Source organism: Phyllobates terribilis, unplaced genomic scaffold, assembly GCF_046119375.1.
Source record: "Phyllobates terribilis strain yellow unplaced genomic scaffold, ASM4611937v1 Scaffold_763__1_contigs__length_703860, whole genome shotgun sequence".
Lineage (NCBI taxonomy): Eukaryota > Metazoa > Chordata > Amphibia > Anura > Dendrobatidae > Phyllobates > Phyllobates terribilis.
The window spans coordinates 651,861-665,644 of NW_027363523.1; the positions used below are offsets into that span (position 1 = coordinate 651,861).

At 45.2% G+C, this 13,784-nt stretch overlaps 11 non-coding genes across 11 annotated transcripts; all 11 read left to right on the forward strand.

Annotated features, from left to right (window-relative positions):
* The first annotated feature begins 4 nt into the window (after positions 1-4).
* LOC141238869 (U2 spliceosomal RNA) lies at positions 5-195 on the forward strand. The gene has a single exon (XR_012304316.1). It is a non-coding gene; the product is annotated as a U2 spliceosomal RNA (small nuclear RNA).
* Positions 196-1,311: 1,116 nt separating this feature from the next.
* LOC141238870 (U2 spliceosomal RNA) lies at positions 1,312-1,502 on the forward strand. Its single transcript, XR_012304317.1, has one exon. It is a non-coding gene; the product is annotated as a U2 spliceosomal RNA (small nuclear RNA).
* Positions 1,503-2,621: 1,119 nt separating this feature from the next.
* LOC141238871 (U2 spliceosomal RNA) lies at positions 2,622-2,812 on the forward strand. The gene has a single exon (XR_012304318.1). It is a non-coding gene; the product is annotated as a U2 spliceosomal RNA (small nuclear RNA).
* Positions 2,813-3,928: 1,116 nt separating this feature from the next.
* LOC141238968 (U2 spliceosomal RNA) lies at positions 3,929-4,119 on the forward strand. The gene has a single exon (XR_012304409.1). It is a non-coding gene; the product is annotated as a U2 spliceosomal RNA (small nuclear RNA).
* A 1,118-nt stretch (positions 4,120-5,237) lies between these two features.
* LOC141238872 (U2 spliceosomal RNA) lies at positions 5,238-5,428 on the forward strand. Its single transcript, XR_012304319.1, has one exon. It is a non-coding gene; the product is annotated as a U2 spliceosomal RNA (small nuclear RNA).
* A 1,117-nt stretch (positions 5,429-6,545) lies between these two features.
* LOC141238873 (U2 spliceosomal RNA) lies at positions 6,546-6,736 on the forward strand. Its single transcript, XR_012304320.1, has one exon. It is a non-coding gene; the product is annotated as a U2 spliceosomal RNA (small nuclear RNA).
* A 1,113-nt stretch (positions 6,737-7,849) lies between these two features.
* On the forward strand, positions 7,850-8,040 carry LOC141238876 (U2 spliceosomal RNA). The gene has a single exon (XR_012304322.1). It is a non-coding gene; the product is annotated as a U2 spliceosomal RNA (small nuclear RNA).
* A 1,117-nt stretch (positions 8,041-9,157) lies between these two features.
* Positions 9,158-9,348, forward strand: LOC141238929 (U2 spliceosomal RNA). Its single transcript, XR_012304372.1, has one exon. It is a non-coding gene; the product is annotated as a U2 spliceosomal RNA (small nuclear RNA).
* A 1,122-nt stretch (positions 9,349-10,470) lies between these two features.
* LOC141238877 (U2 spliceosomal RNA) lies at positions 10,471-10,661 on the forward strand. The gene has a single exon (XR_012304323.1). It is a non-coding gene; the product is annotated as a U2 spliceosomal RNA (small nuclear RNA).
* A 1,118-nt stretch (positions 10,662-11,779) lies between these two features.
* On the forward strand, positions 11,780-11,970 carry LOC141238878 (U2 spliceosomal RNA). The gene has a single exon (XR_012304324.1). It is a non-coding gene; the product is annotated as a U2 spliceosomal RNA (small nuclear RNA).
* A 1,116-nt stretch (positions 11,971-13,086) lies between these two features.
* Positions 13,087-13,277, forward strand: LOC141238879 (U2 spliceosomal RNA). Its single transcript, XR_012304325.1, has one exon. It is a non-coding gene; the product is annotated as a U2 spliceosomal RNA (small nuclear RNA).
* The last annotated feature ends 507 nt before the right edge of the window (positions 13,278-13,784 follow it).

The following is a 13,784-nucleotide window of genomic DNA, read 5'->3' on the forward strand; positions in this document are numbered from 1 at the left end:
GGTTATCGCTTCTCGGCCTTTTGGCTAAGATCAAGTGTAGTATCTGTTCTTATCAGTTTAATATCTGATACGTCCCCTATCTGGGGACCATATATTAAATGGATTTTTAGAACAGGGAGATGGAAAAAGAGCTTGCTCTGTCCACTCCACGCATTGACCTGGTATTGCAGTATCTCCAGGACCGGTGCACCCCTTCTTTAATGCAGTTTCTAAAATCAGAAAGAATTGAATTCAATGCTTTTTGTTCATTTGGCTTGTTTGTCGGATTTTGGGATGGACTCTTTGGCTTTGCTTTTCTTCTCCTCATTGGATTTTTCATGTTAAAAGTTGCAGAAGCCAGATGACAAGCCCATTTTGGTTCAACTTCAGGAACTGTGCATTGCATTGCCATGTAATGTAATGCAATGCTATCTATCTAGCTCTCCCTCTATACTTCCTTTTGGATAAACAGACATATTAGGCAAGCATTTTGGAGCTTTCACCTAAATAACTACAGGTGGTGAGATAAGCTGCACAATATAATTGACCTTTCAGTATATTGTTGCACACACACCATCTATTTAGCAAATGCCCTTGTTATCAACAGCAGCCTTTTAAACTCACCTGAGCTAACAGGTATGTGAGCTGGTTACTCTGCTGCGCTTAAAATTTCTTTTTTGGTTTGCTACAATGCCTTTTCTGAAACGTTGTCTCCCTCTGCTGGAACACTGACTTCTTTCATTTAATGCCTGCAGACTATAAAAGAGAAACCAACCCAAAAAGTTTGGTTGATTAGTCTGTGGCATTCTTTTAAACTGTTGCTTATGGCGGTCTCTGTGAGCTTCTCAGTGACATTCAGCCATCCAGGTATCCCGCCTGCAGTAGACGGAATGTGGCAATGGAACGCTGGCTGCGCGTGTCATAATAGGCTCTGAGCCTTTATATACCTGCGCACAGCAGCAGCCACCTTCAGTCTGCTGCTGGACAGCCAGCAGCAGCAGCAGCAGGAGAGGTAATTAATCAGCAACCCTCCTGCTAAGGGTAGACAGCTGCTCGTTCCACCCCCCCCCCCGCCTTAATTGGTTCTCCTCCCTTCCAACGGTGTTGAGGCGGGTGGGAACAGCCGGGGGTTGAGGGTACTGTGCTAAAAGAGGTGGAGTTATGCAGATCTAAAACGCGTGGATTGCAGCAGCAGCAAGCCGAAAAGTGCAGGCATGTGAGGGATCTAGAGGTTGACAGCATGTCTTCTTAACGGGAGTCCAGGTGGCCATCTCCACAAATGGACTTTTCAGAATCCTTGGGTGGCACCGTAGTCGGAAACCAATTCTGGTTATCGCTTCTCGGCCTTTTGGCTAAGATCAAGTGTAGTATCTGTTCTTATCAGTTTAATATCTGATACGTCCCCTATCTGGGGACCATATATTAAATGGATTTTTAGAACAGGGAGATGGAAAAAGAGCTTGCTCTGTCCACTCCACGCATTGACCTGGTATTGCAGTATCTCCAGGACCGGTGCACCCCTTCTTTAATGCAGTTTCTAAAATCAGAAAGAATTGAATTCAATGCTTTTTGTTCATTTGGCTTGTTTGTCGGATTTTGGGATGGACTCTTTGGCTTTGCTTTTCTTCTCCTCATTGGATTTTTCATGTTAAAAGTTGCAGAAGCCAGATGACAAGCTCATTTTGGTTCAACTTCAGCAACTGTGCATTGCATTGCCATGTAATGTAATGCAATGCTATCTATCTAGCTCTCCCTCTATACTTCCTTTTGGATAAACAGACATATTAGGCAAGCATTTTGGAGCTTTCACCTAAATAACTACAGGTGGTGAGATAAGCTGCACAATATAATTGACCTTTCAGTATATTGTTGCACACACACCATCTATTTAGCAAATGCCCTTGTTATCAACAGCAGCCTTTTAAACTCACCTGAGCTAACAGGTATGTGAGCTGGTTACTCTGCTGCGCTTAAAATTTCTTTTTTGGTTTGCTACAATGCCTTTTCTGAAACGTTGTCTCCCTCTGCTGGAACACTGACTTCTTTCATTTAATGCCTGCAGACTATAAAAGAGAAACCAACCCAAAAAGTTTGGTTGATTAGTCTGTGGCATTCTTTTAAACTGTTGCTTATGGCGGTCTCTGTGAGCTTCTCAGTGACATTCAGCCATCCAGGTATCCCGCCTGCAGTAGACGGAATGTGGCAATGGAACGCTGGCTGCGCGTGTCATAATAGGCTCTGAGCCTTTATATACCTGCGCACAGCAGCAGCCACCTTCAGTCTGCTGCTGGACAGCCAGCAGCAGCAGCAGCAGGAGAGGTAATTAATCAGCAACCCTCCTGCTAAGGGTAGACAGCTGCTCGTTCCACCCTCCCCCCCCCCGCCTTAATTGGTTCTCCTCCCTTCCAACGGTGTTGAGGCGGGTGGGAACAGCCGGGGGTTGAGGGTACTGTGCTAAAAGAGGTGGAGTTATGCAGATCTAAAACGCGTGGATTGCAGCAGCAGCAAGCCGAAAAGTGCAGGCATGTGAGGGATCTAGAGGTTGACAGCATGTCTTCTTAACGGGAGTCCAGGTGGCCATCTCCACAAATGGACTTTTCAGAATCCTTGGGTGGCACCGTAGTCGGAAACCAATTCTGGTTATCGCTTCTCGGCCTTTTGGCTAAGATCAAGTGTAGTATCTGTTCTTATCAGTTTAATATCTGATACGTCCCCTATCTGGGGACCATATATTAAATGGATTTTTAGAACAGGGAGATGGAAAAAGAGCTTGCTCTGTCCACTCCACGCATTGACCTGGTATTGCAGTATCTCCAGGACCGGTGCACCCCTTCTTTAATGCAGTTTCTAAAATCAGAAAGAATTGAATTCAATGCTTTTTGTTCATTTGGCTTGTTTGTCGGATTTTGGGATGGACTCTTTGGCTTTGCTTTTCTTCTCCTCATTGGATTTTTCATGTTAAAAGTTGCAGAAGCCAGATGACAAGCTCATTTTGGTTCAACTTCAGGAACTGTGCATTGCATTGCCATGTAATGTAATGCAATGCTATCTATCTAGCTCTCCCTCTATACTTCCTTTTGGATAAACAGACATATTAGGCAAGCATTTTGGAGCTTTCACCTAAATAACTACAGGTGGTGAGATAAGCTGCACAATATAATTGACCTTTCAGTATATTGTTGCACACACACCATCTATTTAGCAAATGCCCTTGTTATCAACAGCAGCCTTTTAAACTCACCTGAGCTAACAGGTATGTGAGCTGGTTACTCTGCTGCGCTTAAAATTTCTTTTTTGGTTTGCTACAATGCCTTTTCTGAAACGTTGTCTCCCTCTGCTGGAACACTGACTTCTTTCATTTAATGCCTGCAGACTATAAAAGAGAAACCAACCCAAAAAGTTTGGTTGATTAGTCTGTGGCATTCTTTTAAACTGTTGCTTATGGCGGTCTCTGTGAGCTTCTCAGTGACATTCAGCCATCCAGGTATCCCGCCTGCAGTAGACGGAATGTGGCAATGGAACGCTGGCTGCGCGTGTCATAATAGGCTCTGAGCCTTTATATACCTGCGCACAGCAGCAGTCACCTTCAGTCTGCTGCTGGACAGCCAGCAGCAGCAGCAGCAGGAGAGGTAATTAATCAGCAACCCTCCTGCTAAGGGTAGACAGCTGCTCGTTCCACCCCCCCCCCCGCCTTAATTGGTTCTCCTCCCTTCCAACGGTGTTGAGGCGGGTGGGAACAGCCGGGGGTTGAGGGTACTGTGCTAAAAGAGGTGGAGTTATGCAGATCTAAAACGCGTGGATTGCAGCAGCAGCAAGCCGAAAAGTGCAGGCATGTGAGGGATCTAGAGGTTGACAGCATGTCTTCTTAACGGGAGTCCAGGTGGCCATCTCCACAAATGGACTTTTCAGAATCCTTGGGTGGCACCGTAGTCGGAAACCAATTCTGGTTATCGCTTCTCGGCCTTTTGGCTAAGATCAAGTGTAGTATCTGTTCTTATCAGTTTAATATCTGATACGTCCCCTATCTGGGGACCATATATTAAATGGAGTTTTAGAACAGGGAGATGGAAAAAGAGCTTGCTCTGTCCACTCCACGCATTGACCTGGTATTGCAGTATCTCCAGGACCGGTGCACCCCTTCTTTAATGCAGTTTCTAAAATCAGAAAGAATTGAATTCAATGCTTTTTGTTCATTTGGCTTGTTTGTCGGATTTTGGGATGGACTCTTTGGCTTTGCTTTTCTTCTCCTCATTGGATTTTTCATGTTAAAAGTTGCAGAAGCCAGATGACAAGCTCATTTTGGTTCAACTTCAGCAACTGTGCATTGCATTGCCATGTAATGTAATGCAATGCTATCTATCTAGCTCTCCCGCTATACTTCCTTTTGGATAAACAGACATATTAGGCAAGCATTTTGGAGCTTTCACCTAAATAACTACAGGTGGTGAGATAAGCTGCACAATATAATTGACCTTTCAGTATATTGTTGCACACACACCATCTATTTAGCAAATGCCCTTGTTATCAACAGCAGCCTTTTAAACTCACCTGAGCTAACAGGTATGTGAGCTGGTTACTCTGCTGCGCTTAAAATTTCTTTTTTGGTTTGCTACAATGCCTTTTCTGAAACGTTGTCTCCCTCTGCTGGAACACTGACTTCTTTCATTTAATGCCTGCAGACTATAAAAGAGAAACCAACCCAAAAAGTTTGGTTGATTAGTCTGTGGCATTCTTTTAAACTATTGCTTATGGCGGTCTCTGTGAGCTTCTCAGTGACATTCAGCCATCCAGGTATCCCGCCTGCAGTAGACGGAATGTGGCAATGGAACGCTGGCTGCGCGTGTCATAATAGGCTCTGAGCTTTTATATACCTGCGCACAGCAGCAGCCACCTTCAGTCTCCTGCTGGACAGCCAGCAGCAGCAGCAGCAGGAGAGGTAATTAATCAGCAACCCTCCTGCTAAGGGTAGACAGCTGCTCGTTCCACCCTCCCCCCCCCGCCTTAATTGGTTCTCCTCCCTTCCAACGGTGTTGAGGCGGGTGGGAACAGCCGGGGGTTGAGGGTACTGTGCTAAAAGAGGTGGAGTTATGCAGATCTAAAACGCGTGGATTGCAGCAGCAGCAAGCCGAAAAGTGCAGGCATGTGAGGGATCTAGAGGTTGACAGCATGTCTTCTTAACGGGAGTCCAGGTGGCCATCTCCACAAATGGACTTTTCAGAATCCTTGGGTGGCACCGTAGTCGGAGACCAATTCTGGTTATCGCTTCTCGGCCTTTTGGCTAAGATCAAGTGTAGTATCTGTTCTTATCAGTTTAATATCTGATACGTCCCCTATCTGGGGACCATATATTAAATGGATTTTTAGAACAGGGAGATGGAAAAAGAGCTTGCTCTGTCCACTCCACGCATTGACCTGGTATTGCAGTATCTCCAGGACCGGTGCACCCCTTCTTTAATGCAGTTTCTAAAATCAGAAAGAATTGAATTCAATGCTTTTTGTTCATTTGGCTTGTTTGTCGGATTTTGGGATGGACTCTTTGGCTTTGCTTTTCTTCTCCTCATTGGATTTTTCATGTTAAAAGTTGCAGAAGCCAGATGACAAGCTCATTTTGGTTCAACTTCAGCAACTGTGCATTGCATTGCCATGTAATGTAATGCAATGCTATCTATCTAGCTCTCCCTCTATACTTCCTTTTGGATAAACAGACATATTAGGCAAGCATTTTGGAGCTTTCACCTAAATAACTACAGGTGGTGAGATAAGCTGCACAATATAATTGACCTTTCAGTATATTGTTGCACACACACCATCTATTTAGCAAATGCCCTTGTTATCAACAGCAGCCTTTTAAACTCACCTGAGCTAACAGGTATGTGAGCTGGTTACTCTGCTGCGCTTAAAATTTCTTTTTTGGTTTGCTACAATGCCTTTTCTGAAACGTTGTCTCCCTCTGCTGGAACACTGACTTCTTTCATTTAATGCCTGCAGACTATAAAAGAGAAACCAACCCAAAAAGTTTGGTTGATTAGTCTGTGGCATTCTTTTAAACTGTTGCTTATGGCGGTCTCTGTGAGCTTCTCAGTGACATTCAGCCATCCAGGTATCCCGCCTGCAGTAGACGGAATGTGGCAATGGAACGCTGGCTGCGCGTGTCATAATAGGCTCTGAGCCTTTATATACCTGCGCACAGCAGCAGCCACCTTCAGTCTGCTGCTGGACAGCCAGCAGCAGCAGCAGCAGGAGAGGTAATTAATCAGCAACCCTCCTGCTAAGGGTAGACAGCTGCTCGTTCCACCCCCCCCCCCCGCCTTAATTGGTTCTCCTCCCTTCCAACGGTGTTGAGGCGGGTGGGAACAGCCGGGGGTTGAGGGTACTGTGCTAAAAGAGGTGGAGTTATGCAGATCTAAAACGCGTGGATTGCAGCAGCAGCAAGCCGAAAAGTGCAGGCATGTGAGGGATCTAGAGGTTGACAGCATGTCTTCTTAACGGGAGTCCAGGTGGCCATCTCCACAAATGGACTTTTCAGAATCCTTGGGTGGCACCGTAGTCGGAGACCAATTCTGGTTATCGCTTCTCGGCCTTTTGGCTAAGATCAAGTGTAGTATCTGTTCTTATCAGTTTAATATCTGATACGTCCCCTATCTGGGGACCATATATTAAATGGATTTTTAGAACAGGGAGATGGAAAAAGAGCTTGCTCTGTCCACTCCACGCATTGACCTGGTATTGCAGTATCTCCAGGACCGGTGCACCCCTTCTTTAATGCAGTTTCTAAAATCAGAAAGAATTGAATTCAATGCTTTTTGTTCATTTGGCTTGTTTGTCGGATTTTGGGATGGACTCTTTGGCTTTGCTTTTCTTCTCCTCATTGGATTTTTCATGTTAAAAGTTGCAGAAGCCAGATGACAAGCTCATTTTGGTTCAACTTCAGCAACTGTGCATTGCATTGCCATGTAATGTAATGCAATGCTATCTATCTAGCTCTCCCTCTATACTTCCTTTTGGATAAACAGACATATTAGGCAAGCATTTTGGAGCTTTCACCTAAATAACTACAGGTGGTGAGATAAGCTGCACAATATAATTGACCTTTCAGTATATTGTTGCACACACACCATCTATTTAGCAAATGCCCTTGTTATCAACAGCAGCCTTTTAAACTCACCTGAGCTAACAGGTATGTGAGCTGGTTACTCTGCTGCGCTTAAAATTTCTTTTTTGGTTTGCTACAATGCCTTTTCTGAAACGTTGTCTCCCTCTGCTGGAACACTGACTTCTTTCATTTAATGCCTGCAGACTATAAAAGAGAAACCAACCCAAAAAGTTTGGTTGATTAGTCTGTGGCATTCTTTTAAACTGTTGCTTATGGCGGTCTCTGTGAGCTTCTCAGTGACATTCAGCCATCCAGGTATCCCGCCTGCAGTAGACGGAATGTGGCAATGGAACGCTGGCTGCGCGTGTCATAATAGGCTCTGAGCCTTTATATACCTGCGCACAGCAGCAGCCACCTTCAGTCTGCTGCTGGACAGCCAGCAGCAGCAGCAGGAGAGGTAATTAATCAGCAACCCTCCTGCTAAGGGTAGACAGCTGCTCGTTCCACCCCCCCCCCCGCCTTAATTGGTTCTCCTCCCTTCCAACGGTGTTGAGGCGGGTGGGAACAGCCGGGGGTTGAGGGTACTGTGCTAAAAGAGGTGGAGTTATGCAGATCTAAAACGCGTGGATTGCAGCAGCAGCAAGCCGAAAAGTGCAGGCATGTGAGGGATCTAGAGGTTGACAGCATGTCTTCTTAACGGGAGTCCAGGTGGCCATCTCCACAAATGGACTTTTCAGAATCCTTGGGTGGCACCGTAGTCGGAAACCAATTCTGGTTATCGCTTCTCGGCCTTTTGGCTAAGATCAAGTGTAGTATCTGTTCTTATCAGTTTAATATCTGATACGTCCCCTATCTGGGGACCATATATTAAATGGATTTTTAGAACAGGGAGATGGAAAAAGAGCTTGCTCTGTCCACTCCACGCATTGACCTGGTATTGCAGTATCTCCAGGACCGGTGCACCCCTTCTTTAATGCAGTTTCTAAAATCAGAAAGAATTGAATTCAATGCTTTTTGTTCATTTGGCTTGTTTGTCGGATTTTGGGATGGACTCTTTGGCTTTGCTTTTCTTCTCCTCATTGGATTTTTCATGTTAAAAGTTGCAGAAGCCAGATGACAAGCTCATTTTGGTTCAACTTCAGCAACTGTGCATTGCATTGCCATGTAATGTAATGCAATGCTATCTATCTAGCTCTCCCTCTATACTTCCTTTTGGATAAACAGACATATTAGGCAAGCATTTTGGAGCTTTCACCTAAATAACTACAGGTGGTGAGATAAGCTGCACAATATAATTGACCTTTCAGTATATTGTTGCACACACACCATCTATTTAGCAAATGCCCTTGTTATTAACAGCAGCCTTTAAACTCACCTGAGCTAACAGGTATGTGAGCTGGTTACTCTGCTGCGCTTAAAATTTCTTTTTTGGTTTGCTACAATGCCTTTTCTGAAACGTTGTCTCCCTCTGCTGGAACACTGACTTCTTTCATTTAATGCCTGCAGACTATAAAAGAGAAACCAACCCAAAAAGTTTGGTTGATTAGTCTGTGGCATTCTTTTAAACTGTTGCTTATGGCGGTCTCTGTGAGCTTCTCAGTGACATTCAGCCATCCAGGTATCCCGCCTGCAGTAGACGGAATGTGGCAATGGAACGCTGGCTGCGCGTGTCATAATAGGCTCTGAGCCTTTATATACCTGCGCACAGCAGCAGCCACCTTCAGTCTGCTGCTGGACAGCCAGCAGCAGCAGCAGCAGGAGAGGTAATTAATCAGCAACCCTCCTGCTAAGGGTAGACAGCTGCTCGTTCCACCCCCCCCCCCCCGCCTTAATTGGTTCTCCTCCCTTCCAACGGTGTTGAGGCGGGTGGGAACAGCCGGGGGTTGAGGGTACTGTGCTAAAAGAGGTGGAGTTATGCAGATCTAAAACGCGTGGATTGCAGCAGCAGCAAGCTGAAAAGTGCAGGCATGTGAGGGATCTAGAGGTTGACAGCATGTCTTCTTAACGGGAGTCCAGGTGGCCATCTCCACAAATGGACTTTTCAGAATCCTTGGGTGGCACCGTAGTCGGAAACCAATTCTGGTTATCGCTTCTCGGCCTTTTGGCTAAGATCAAGTGTAGTATCTGTTCTTATCAGTTTAATATCTGATACGTCCCCTATCTGGGGACCATATATTAAATGGATTTTTAGAACAGGGAGATGGAAAAAGAGCTTGCTCTGTCCACTCCACGCATTGACCTGGTATTGCAGTATCTCCAGGACCGGTGCACCGCTTCTTTAATGCAGTTTCTAAAATCAGAAAGAATTGAATTCAATGCTTTTTGTTCATTTGGCTTGTTTGTCGGATTTTGGGATGGACTCTTTGGCTTTGCTTTTCTTCTCCTCATTGGATTTTTCATGTTAAAAGTTGCAGAAGCCAGATGACAAGCTCATTTTGGTTCAACTTCAGCAACTGTGCATTGCATTGCCATGTAATGTAATGCAATGCTATCTATCTAGCTCTCCCTCTATACTTCCTTTTGGATAAACAGACATATTAGGCAAGCATTTTGGAGCTTTCACCTAAATAACTACAGGTGGTGAGATAAGCTGCACAATATAATTGACCTTTCAGTATATTGTTGCACACACACCATCTATTTAGCAAATGCCCTTGTTATCAACAGCAGCCTTTTAAACTCACCTGAGCTAACAGGTATGTGAGCTGGTTACTCTGCTGCGCTTAAAATTTCTTTTTTGGTTTGCTACAATGCCTTTTCTGAAACGTTGTCTCCCTCTGCTGGAACACTGACTTCTTTCATTTAATGCCTGCAGACTATAAAAGAGAAACCAACCCAAAAAGTTTGGTTGATTAGTCTGTGGCATTCTTTTAAACTGTTGCTTATGGCGGTCTCTGTGAGCTTCTCAGTGACATTCAGCCATCCAGGTATCCCGCCTGCAGTAGACGGAATGTGGCAATGGAACGCTGGCTGCGCGTGTAATAATAGGCTCTGAGCCTTTATATACCTGCGCACAGCAGCAGCCACCTTCAGTCTGCTGCTGGACAGCCAGCAGCAGCAGCAGCAGGAGAGGTAATTAATCAGCAACCCTCCTGCTAAGGGTAGACAGCTGCTCGTTCCACCCCCCCCCCCCCCCCCGCCTTAATTGGCTCTCCTCCCTTCCAACGGTGTTGAGGCGGGTGGGAACAGCCGGGGGTTGAGGGTACTGTGCTAAAAGAGGTGGAGTTATGCAGATCTAAAACGCGTGGATTGCAGCAGCAGCAAGCCGAAAAGTGCAGGCATGTGAGGGATCTAGAGGTTGACAGCATGTCTTCTTAACGGGAGTCCAGGTGGCCATCTCCACAAATGGACTTTTCAGAATCCTTGGGTGGCACCGTAGTCGGAAACCAATTCTGGTTATCGCTTCTCGGCCTTTTGGCTAAGATCAAGTGTAGTATCTGTTCTTATCAGTTTAATATCTGATACGTCCCCTATCTGGGGACCATATATTAAATGGATTTTTAGAACAGGGAGATGGAAAAAGAGCTTGCTCTGTCCACTCCACGCATTGACCTGGTATTGCAGTATCTCCAGGACCGGTGCACCCCTTCTTTAATGCAGTTTCTAAAATCAGAAAGAATTGAATTCAATGCTTTTTGTTCATTTGGCTTGTTTGTCGGATTTTGGGATGGACTCTTTGGCTTTGCTTTTCTTCTCCTCATTGGATTTTTCATGTTAAAAGTTGCAGAAGCCAGATGACAAGCTCATTTTGGTTCAACTTCAGCAACTGTGCATTGCATTGCCATGTAATGTAATGCAATGCTATCTATCTAGCTCTCCCTCTATACTTCCTTTTGGATAAACAGACATATTAGGCAAGCATTTTGGAGCTTTCACCTAAATAACTACAGGTGGTGAGATAAGCTGCACAATATAATTGACCTTTCAGTATATTGTTGCACACACACCATCTATTTAGCAAATGCCCTTGTTATCAACAGCAGCCTTTTAAACTCACCTGAGCTAACAGGTATGTGAGCCGGTTACTCTGCTGCGCTTAAAATTTCTTTTTTGGTTTGCTACAATGCCTTTTCTGAAACGTTGTCTCCCTCTGCTGGAACACTGACTTCTTTCATTTAATGCCTGCAGACTATAAAAGAGAAACCAACCCAAAAAGTTTGGTTGATTAGTCTGTGGCATTCTTTTAAACTGTTGCTTATGGCGGTCTCTGTGAGCTTCTCAGTGACATTCAGCCATCCAGGTATCCCGCCTGCAGTAGACGGAATGTGGCAATGGAACGCTGGCTGCGCGTGTCATAATAGGCTCTGAGCCTTTATATACCTGCGCACAGCAGCAGCCACCTTCAGTCTGCTGCTGGACAGCCAGCAGCAGCAGCAGCAGGAGAGGTAATTAATCAGCAACCCTCCTGCTAAGGGTAGACAGCTGCTCGTTCCACCCACCCCCCCCCGCCTTAATTGGTTCTCCTCCCTTCCAACGGTGTTGAGGCGGGTGGGAACAGCCGGGGGTTGAGGGTACTGTGCTAAAAGAGGTGGAGTTATGCAGATCTAAAACGCGTGGATTGCAGCAGCAGCAAGCCGAAAAGTGCAGGCATGTGAGGGATCTAGAGGTTGACAGCATGTCTTCTTAACGGGAGTCCAGGTGGCCATCTCCACAAATGGACTTTTCAGAATCCTTGGGTGGCACCGTAGTCGGAAACCAATTCTGGTTATCGCTTCTCGGCCTTTTGGCTAAGATCAAGTGTAGTATCTGTTCTTATCAGTTTAATATCTGATACGTCCCCTATCTGGGGACCATATATTAAATGGATTTTTAGAACAGGGAGATGGAAAAAGAGCTTGCTCTGTCCACTCCACGCATTGACCTGGTATTGCAGTATCTCCAGGACCGGTGCACCCCTTCTTTAATGCAGTTTCTAAAATCAGAAAGAATTGAATTCAATGCTTTTTTTCATTTGGCTTGTTTGTCGGATTTTGGGATGGACTCTTTGGCTTTGCTTTTCTTCTCCTCATTGGATTTTTCATGTTAAAAGTTGCAGAAGCCAGATGACAAGCTCATTTTGGTTCAACTTCAGCAACTGTGCATTGCATTGCCATGTAATGTAATGCAATGCTATCTATCTAGCTCTCCCTCTATACTTCCTTTTGGATAAACAGACATATTAGGCAAGCATTTTGGAGCTTTCACCTAAATAACTACAGGTGGTGAGATAAGCTGCACAATATAATTGACCTTTCAGTATATTGTTGCACACACACCATCTATTTAGCAAATGCCCTTGTTATCAACAGCAGCCTTTTAAACTCACCTGAGCTAACAGGTATGTGAGCTGGTTACTCTGCTGCGCTTAAAATTTCTTTTTTGGTTTGCTACAATGCCTTTTCTGAAACGTTGTCTCCCTCTGCTGGAACACTGACTTCTTTCATTTAATGCCTGCAGACTATAAAAGAGAAACCAGCCCAAAAAGTTTGGTTGATTAGTCTGTGGCATTCGTTTAAACTGTTGCTTATGGCGGTCTCTGTGAGCTTCTCAGTGACATTCAGCCATCCAGGTATCCCGCCTGCAGTAGACGGAATGTGGCAATGGAACGCTGGCTGCGCGTGTCATAATAGGCTCTGAGCCTTTGTATACCTGCGCACAGCAGCAGCCACCTTCAGTCTGCTGCTGGACAGCCAGCAGCAGCAGCAGCAGGAGAGGTAATTAATCAGCAACCCTCCTGCTAAGGGTAGACAGCTGCTCGTTCCCCCCCCCCCCCCCGCCTTAATTGGTTCTCCTCCCTTCCAACGGTGTTGAGGCGGGTGGGAACAGCCGGGGGTTGAGGGTACTGTGCTAAAAGAGGTGGAGTTATGCAGATCTAAAACGCGTGGATTGCAGCAGCAGCAAGCCGAAAAGTGCAGGCATGTGAGGGATCTAGAGGTTGACAGCATGTCTTCTTAACGGGAGTCCAGGTGGCCATCTCCACAAATGGACTTTTCAGAATCCTTGGGTGGCACCGTAGTCGGAAACCAATTCTGGTTATCGCTTCTCGGCCTTTTGGCTAAGATCAAGTGTAGTATCTGTTCTTATCAGTTTAATATCTGATACGTCCCCTATCTGGGGACCATATATTAAATGGATTTTTAGAACAGGGAGATGGAAAAAGAGCTTGCTCTGTCCACTCCACGCATTGACCTGGTATTGCAGTATCTCCAGGACCGGTGCACCCCTTCTTTAATGCAGTTTCTAAAATCAGAAAGAATTGAATTCAATGCTTTTTGTTCATTTGGCTTGTTTGTCGGATTTTGGGATGGACTCTTTGGCTTTGCTTTTCTTCTCCTCATTGGATTTTTCATGTTAAAAGTTGCAGAAGCCAGATGACAAGCTCATTTTGGTTCAACTTCAGCAACTGTGCATTGCATTGCCATGTAATGTAATGCAATGCTATCTATCTAGCTCTCCCTCTATACTTCCTTTTGGATAAACAGACATATTAGGCAAGCATTTTGGAGCTTTCACCTAAATAACTACAGGTGGTGAGATAAGCTGCACAATATAATTGACCTTTCAGTATATTGTTGCACACACACCATCTATTTAGCAAATGCCCTTGTTATCAACAGCAGCCTTTTAAACTCACCTGAGCTAACAGGTATGTGAGCTGGTTACTCTGCTGCGCTTAAAATTTCTTTTTTGGTTTGCTACAATGCCTTTTCTGAAACGTTGTCTCCCTCTGCTG